This window comes from Notamacropus eugenii, chromosome 5 (assembly GCF_028372415.1).
Source record: "Notamacropus eugenii isolate mMacEug1 chromosome 5, mMacEug1.pri_v2, whole genome shotgun sequence".
NCBI lineage: Eukaryota > Metazoa > Chordata > Mammalia > Diprotodontia > Macropodidae > Notamacropus > Notamacropus eugenii.
In genome coordinates this window covers 241,272,791-241,280,225 of record NC_092876.1, presented here as the reverse complement: position 1 = coordinate 241,280,225, position 7,435 = coordinate 241,272,791, and the positions used below count along the sequence as shown (strand labels likewise).

At 35.8% G+C, this 7,435-nt stretch overlaps 1 long non-coding RNA gene across 1 annotated transcript in view; it reads left to right on the top strand.

The window, feature by feature from the left end:
* The first annotated feature begins 2,867 nt into the window (after nucleotides 1-2,867).
* The window catches only part of LOC140505920 (uncharacterized), a 34,810-nt gene continuing 30,242 nt past the window's right edge, over nucleotides 2,868-7,435 (top strand). Inside the window, exons 1-4 of the long non-coding RNA XR_011967707.1 lie at nucleotides 2,868-2,957; nucleotides 3,559-3,620; nucleotides 4,203-4,354; nucleotides 4,584-4,701. This is a non-coding gene — a long non-coding RNA (uncharacterized lncRNA). The remainder of the gene's footprint in view (nucleotides 2,958-3,558; nucleotides 3,621-4,202; nucleotides 4,355-4,583; nucleotides 4,702-7,435) is intronic.

Here is a 7,435-nt window from a genome sequence, read left to right as displayed (position 1 = left end):
TTTAAAGAAGCACACAGATGGGGGCTTGAGCCAACCATGTAATAGAATCACCTGTGACATCTCAGGAGTACCCCTAGAACTCTAAGTAGGAGGTATAGTCAAACTTTGGGGACCCAAATCATCTGTGAGAATGAGAATTGGGATAAGGATCATCAGAGCTTACATGGGCTATATATCTTTTCACATAGTCCTACTCTGATGCATCATTTTGATGTGGATGTGGCTTTGGATTCTTAAAGGCTATTTTAGCAGAGTTTAAATTCTCTCATTCCATAAAGGCTTTGATTATGTTTTCCAAAGACCAGAACAATTAAGTAGGTTCACCAAAAGTAGGCTGGCCAGTTGGTGGTGATGGCCGTGTATGCATATGAAACAAAGAGAAATGCAAAATGGCTGTTGGTCCCATAGTAGCTCCTTCTGCTTCTAAAGCGATGATGGCAGAGTTATAGAAAAGGGGACAGAGGATTCATAGACTAGCTATGAACCTTAGCTGTTGGTACTATAAATGTGTGGTCCTTGTCCAGTGACCAATGAGTGGATATTTTAATGGAGGGAATGACTTGTATCACTTTTGACATTCTTACTATTAAACAAAGCCAGAAGAAAGTAAGAAATTGCAGTTGAATTGAAGAATGATTCAAAGGTTTGCCTTAGAGAGACAAATGAAGTTGAAAGAGTCAGTTTTTATCATGAACTCAAAAGTAAAAAGAAACATCATTTCATGAGATATTCGGCTTTCTCATGTTGCAGTGCCAATGATATGTATTTGTGAAGAGAATATTATGAAAAATAGTTGCAGCTTACCTACTGACTCCTGTTTCAGGAGATGAAGTAGAGTATCTCCTATAAAAAGTTCTCAAAGAGCCTCCACATCAAATCAAGGAATACTTTTGATAATCAGTGATTTCATTACAAAGGTAGGAATAGGTGAGTATGGGAAGAAATGTTGAAAAATATGGATCATAAGATATGAGAGGAGCCAAGAACCTGTAGATTATACAGAAGTTTCAAGCCTATATATCATGAATACTTTCTATGGAAAAGAATGAGATGATAGACATGGTAAGCATCAAATAATGTAAGAAAATTACATTGATTTTATTTTAACAGACAGGAAATAACTGCTTACTGATGTGGGAGTCATTCATGAATCATCTTTCTATGTATAGTCAGACCACTTGCTAGAACAATGATTAAATTTAGTACAATGTTAAAAAAATGTTTTTAAAGGATAAAAATGAGAGGAAAATTATGGCATGCAATTAAAAACTCTATTCTAACCTATTTAAGTGAGTTATTAATGACCAAAAAATGTATTATGGACTAAAAAGAGTATGTAGACATTCACTACAATTATTTCATGAAGTTTAGTTGATGTAGATCAACTGTCATAGCCCAGGCACCAAAAAAGTCTAAAAAGTTCCTTACTCAACACACACTTATTTGTTAAAAGAAATGGGAGCCAAGGTTAATTAATATTGGTTTAGGGGATCAAGCTCATTTGTCAAATCTTAAGGAGAAAGATGATGGAAGATTACGCTCAATAGTGCCTCATCAAACTAAGACAAGTTGAAAGTAAAACCAACTTAAAGGAAGTTTGGTGGGTAATCCAATTCAACAAAGTCAACTAAAGGGTATTTAAGAGTAAAAATATAAGGACACCAAATAGAAGAAAAATTGAAAAGATCTGCAAGGGTTTTTATGATAAATTGTGAGGTAACAAAGCTACTACAGTTGTACTCTAAAATCATAGTCCTGTGATAAAGATATAAAACAATAATAAGAAGAATACTGACACTTAAAGAATAGCTTTCATCTTAGAAAGAAATTTGGAATGACTAAAGGAACCTTGCAATTTCTTAAAGACAGTCAAGCTTTTTCTCCTTTTATTTAATACTGTATTCAACTCACTGTCCATATTTACTATTATTCCAAAATACAAATCTGTGTATATACATATATGCAATATATTTATGTACATATACATGTATATTTTAACATATAATTATGGACATGCTGCCTGTTATAATATGATCAGCAGACTTTTTTTTTTAAGGCAGGCAGCTAGTTGGCATAGTAGAGAGAGGGTCAGATTTGGAGTTAGGAAGATCTGTGTGATCCTGGGCAAGTCATTTTGTCTTGTCAGTCCTATTAACCTATTTCTTTTGAATAAGGTGTGGTTGTCAAGAGTGAAGATTTAGTTATAGGTTTCATCCCTTCAAGTCTCAATAACAGATAAGAAGTCAAATTTTTCCCACTTGTGTTAGGACTTCTAGTTCTTTTCATTGATTAAACCTTGGGCACGGACACTTGAGATCATGGGTTTTACTGCTGGCTCTCTCTCTCTCTCTTTTTTTTTTCCTAAAGATGACTTTTAAAATTATGATTTAATTTTTTGATTAAAAATATACCTTGTCTCTCTCCCCTCTCACTCTCCATGTGTAGTCATTCTGTGTTGGCCTAGCCTTTTTTTTAATTGACTGTTTAGCTGAAAAATGTATGTCTTTAAAATGGACTGACAGTACCTGTCAAAGCTTTTATGGCATTTGCACATGAAAGAGAAAGTATGGCAAGGGGGGAGAACCAGGGCCTTGGGGCTCCCTCTGCTCCTTCCCTCCCCAATTAAGGCTATATGGTCTTGAGAAAGGGGCTTGTGTATTTGATCTTTTTCTTCATTCTTTTCCATTTTAGGTACAAGAAGTGCACTCTCCAAACCTGTCTGAGTACTTGAGGCACAAGGATTTCGGAGTCTGGGAATTTAAGCCAGGTGTTTCAGCCTGCCCAGCACTAAGACCCTGAAGCAAAAAAGAGTCCCAGGACTCCAGTCAGAAAACTTGAATTTCATGGGACTATATAGAAACTGAACTAGGTGGTGATGCTAATTAGCACCCATCTTCCTCCCCCACTTTACGATCTCTTTAGGGTACAGTCCTAGAAGCGATGTTGCTGGGTCAAAGGTATGCACATTTTTGTAGCCTTTTGGGATGCAAAAGTCTGAGTTGGTATGGAGGTAAGATAATGTCCCTGAGGCGCTTGGGGAAAATGTACGTTTGTTCTTGTTTTATTTTTGAAGTAAATATCCCTTTGTAAAAACTAATCCAACGTTAAGTGGTTAAATAGAACTGGAACGCAAGTCCTTGGACCTCTCAAAAATTGTGAGGGGGATATGCAGGCAGTACGGAGCTGGAGCTGGTGGCAGAGGAAAGTAACTTTCTCACTCACTTCAGAGTCGCAGAGAACCCTGTGCAGGGTAAAATGTGACAGACCTGGCCCTCTGAGCATGGGCCGGGATTCAACTACATTTCAGAACATTAGGCTACTGTGCTTATGGACTTTTCTTTATCGTGTACCTCACGTGTTCCACTGATTGATCTCTCTATTTCATAGTCAGCATCATATTGTTTTAATGATCATGACTTTGTGGTACAGTTTGAGATCTGGTACTCCTAGGCCCCTTTCCTTACCTCTTTTTATATGCCTCTCCCCTCGCCCCACTTTGCCCTGAGATTCTTGACATTTTCTTCTTCTAAATGAATTTTGTTTTCATTTTATTTTTAGATATGTAAAGTAAGCCTTTGATAGATTCGTTGGCGTGGTACCAACCAAGGACATGAATTGAGGTAGTATTGTCATTTTTGTTATATTGGCTGAGCCTATCCTTAAAAAACTAGCTTATCTTCAGTTATTTGGATCTCTATTTAGAGTGTTTTCTAGGTGAATCCACATAATTTCTGTGTATGGGTTGGCAGGTAGTTTTTCAAATATTTTATACGTTCTACAGTTATTTTTAATGAAATTTCTCTTTCTGACTCTTCCTGCTGAGTTTTTTTTTGTTAATATGTAGAAATGCTGATGATTTGTGTTTATTTTATATCCTGCAAATTTGTTTTATTAATTGTTTAAATTAATTTTTCAGCTGACTAGCATTCTCTATGTAAATCCTATCTGCAAAAAGCAATAATTTTACTTCTGCTTTGCCTGTAATTATTCCCTGGATTTTTTTCTTGCTTTCTTTCTATAGCTAGCATTTTTAATACTTTATCAAACAGTGGTGGTGAAAATGGAGCAGCTAGAAAATGGTTCAGTAGTTAGAATGCTGGTCCTGGAGTCAGGAAGACCTGAGTTCAAATTCAGCTTCAGACATGTACTAGCTGTACGATGCTGGGCAAGTCACTTAACCTCTGTTTTTATTAATCCACTAGAGAAGGAAATGACAATTTACTACAGTATCTTTTCCAAGAACACCCCTGGGACTGTACTGGCATGCTACGGTCAATAGGATCATGAAGTGTCAGACACAATTGAACAATAACAAATGGTGAAAATGGATATCTTCACTGAGTTCATTGGAAAGGTACCTAATTTATCCCTGTTACACATAATGCCACCAATTGGTTTTAGACAGACATTTGTAATCATATTTAGGAAAGATCCATTTATTCTTGCTGGATCCTTTCCTGGATTTTTTTTTTCTCCTACGACCGTCTGAATATCTTTGCTACTAGCTAATCTGTATAATAGTTAATTTTGGGTATATAATTAGGCAATATTTCTTCTAACTCCTCCCTCTTTTTTTTTTTTAGTTGAAAGACTTTTTGAAATGATTATTAAGACATCTGTCAAATAGAGACAGCTAGGTGACACAGTGGATACAGTGCTGGACCTGGACTCAGGAAGATTGGAATTCAAACCCACCCTCAGGTACCTATTAGTTGTGTGACCCAGGGCAAGAAACCTCACCTCTATCTCCATACCTTTGTTTCCTTAACTCTCCAGGTTTTGTTTATCTTTCATCATATTTTCAGATACTAGATCTAATCGCTTCTTTAATGTCCCATAAATACATTCACGTCAATCTGTTCTCATTAAATTGGCTTCTGATGTAGTCCAAGAATCCCATATTTCAATTACTATTCCGAGCCCATTGATTAGCTTTTAAATCTCTAAAATGAAATATCAAATAATTAAGAACAATATAGTCTACTGATTGCTTGCTATCACAAACCTATTTTTCTTTTACCTAGGAAAATATAATATCGTTTGTTAAATCCTGCTTTATTTTTTCACTTTTTCACATGAAGCTTTCCCAAGTTGCCCACATTCTAAATATTGCCCTATATGTAAACAGAAATAATATTTTAGAAGAATTACACAGCTGAACCTGACCTTGAAACTAGGGAGTAGAAGGATGATGTAAATCAAGAAACCAAAGCTCATTTTCTTGCACTATTACTGACTCATTCCATAATCTTGAGAGGAGAGCTCCCCAGTGCCTGTGCCCTTCTGTAGATTGCTTTGGAACAATGATAACTGCCATCACATGGCTATTAAGTTACTTAGTCTTAGATGATGGATGCTAAATAATTATATTGTAATTTTCTAAAGTAATCTTATTTGACAATTAAAGATGATCATTTGCAAATTATTTTACAAATGATTAAGTTGCAATTATAAAATGACAGACAAGACACTAATATTTTCTGTGCAGAATCAAATCCAGGGTTTTGTTTTTTTTGTTTTTTTTTTAGGGAAATAGAATCTTTGAAATATATTACCTTTTAATCTGTCTTTTATGTAAGTCACTTAACTGCTGCCTCAGAGATAATAATAGCACCTACCTCCCAGGGCTGTTGTGAGGATCAAATGAGATCATATTTTTAATGAACTTAGCATAGTGTTTGGCACATAGTAGGTACTTAAGAAATGCTTGTTTCCTTCCCTCCCTCATCCCCCTAATAAACACATCTATGAGTCTACATTTAATTTCGCACTAAATTTTCTGTAATATCAGAGTAGCTTTAAATGATTACAACTAAAAATGAGAAGAATGGCTCACATTCTCAGTTGCCGAAATATATTTCCAGCTTAAATGGAATGGTTCCACTCATAGAAACAGATGGTTACGCAAGATTTGACCTTCTTAGAGAAAATGGAATTGAAAGGTACATGAACAAGAGGATAAACATCTGAATTTTTTAAAACAGCAGGTGAATAAGCAATTTGCTGGTGAAAGTCCTAAAAACAGGATCAATTTCTCTTTGAATAGATAAGAAGTTTGGCCTACAACACAGGTATTTGCCCTAGTTTGGGGATAGCAGGAGAAAGAAAAGAAGCACAGTTTGGGAAAATAGAATTATCTAAAAAAAATCTATTCTGCTTTTGGGGCCACTGCTGATACTCTATGTTTCATAGATGAAAGGAAGAAAAAAGTCAATAAAGGACCAATTAGTTTTTACCCTAGGTTCCACTCTCAAATGGAATTGTGATTTCCTTGATGGGGTTATTCCATCCAGGGATATGGATTGCAACCCATCCATGTTAGAATCCTTCCCTGCTTTCTCCTTGCATCATAAGGATGCTGGCGGTGCACACAGGCTGTCTGCTTTCTTTTGCCATATGACTAGTCCATCCAGTAATGATAATGGTTAACATTTATATTTTCTGGAAAAGGAAATAGCAAACCATTCCAGTATCTCTGCCCAGAAAACCCCATGGACAATATAGTCTATGGGGTCATGAAGAGTTGGACATGACTGAACGACTAAAAAAGAAACATTTACATAGTCCTTATTAATGTGTGTTGAATGCTTTATAATTAATTTCTCATTTGATCCTCACAAGAGCCTTGGGAGGTATGCGTTATTGTTATCCTTATTTTACAGATGAGGATACTGAGGCAAACAGAGGCTAAATGACTTGCCCAAGGTTATATAGATAGTAAATATCTGAGGCTGGATTTGAATTTAGTTTTTTCTTGACTCCAGTTCTGGTGCTCTAAACACAGAGCCACCTAATTATTTTTCTGTGATGATAACATTTTTATTATATGTTGTAGTCTGATTATACTTCCCATGTATCCCTCCATTGTGCTTCATGTGATACTCAGAAGATTGTAGTTTCATGACTCGACCAACACTGGCATAATGTTGGTATTAAAATGGTATCCTTTGTTTCAAGGAGCAATTTTGGATCATTAAAAGAATTTATAAATTTCCCAAAGCAAGTTAGCCATTCTCTTATTCTTCAATTCTAGGCCAAACTAATTGTCCACTTGTGTTGCTTGCCCAAGATAAAGTTACACACACACACACACACACACACACACACACACACACACACACACACACACAGAAACCTATGTACCTATGTATTTATATAAATATTGATAGATATAAAGATATGTAGATATTTCGAAGGTTGGCCTGTTGTTGACAGAAATAGCTCTATGTCTGACCATTGATCGAACTGCCTGTGTACCAGGAAGTTCTTATGTACTAAAGTTTAGTCAGTTTCATTTTAGGCTTTCCTGATTGTAATTGACTTAACAAAACTCATCTTATATGTTCAAGATCAGCAAACCTTCCTGATCACAATATCCTTGTGATTAATAAAGAGGGAGGGCAGTTCAAAGTCAGGACCACCCCTTGATTGACTT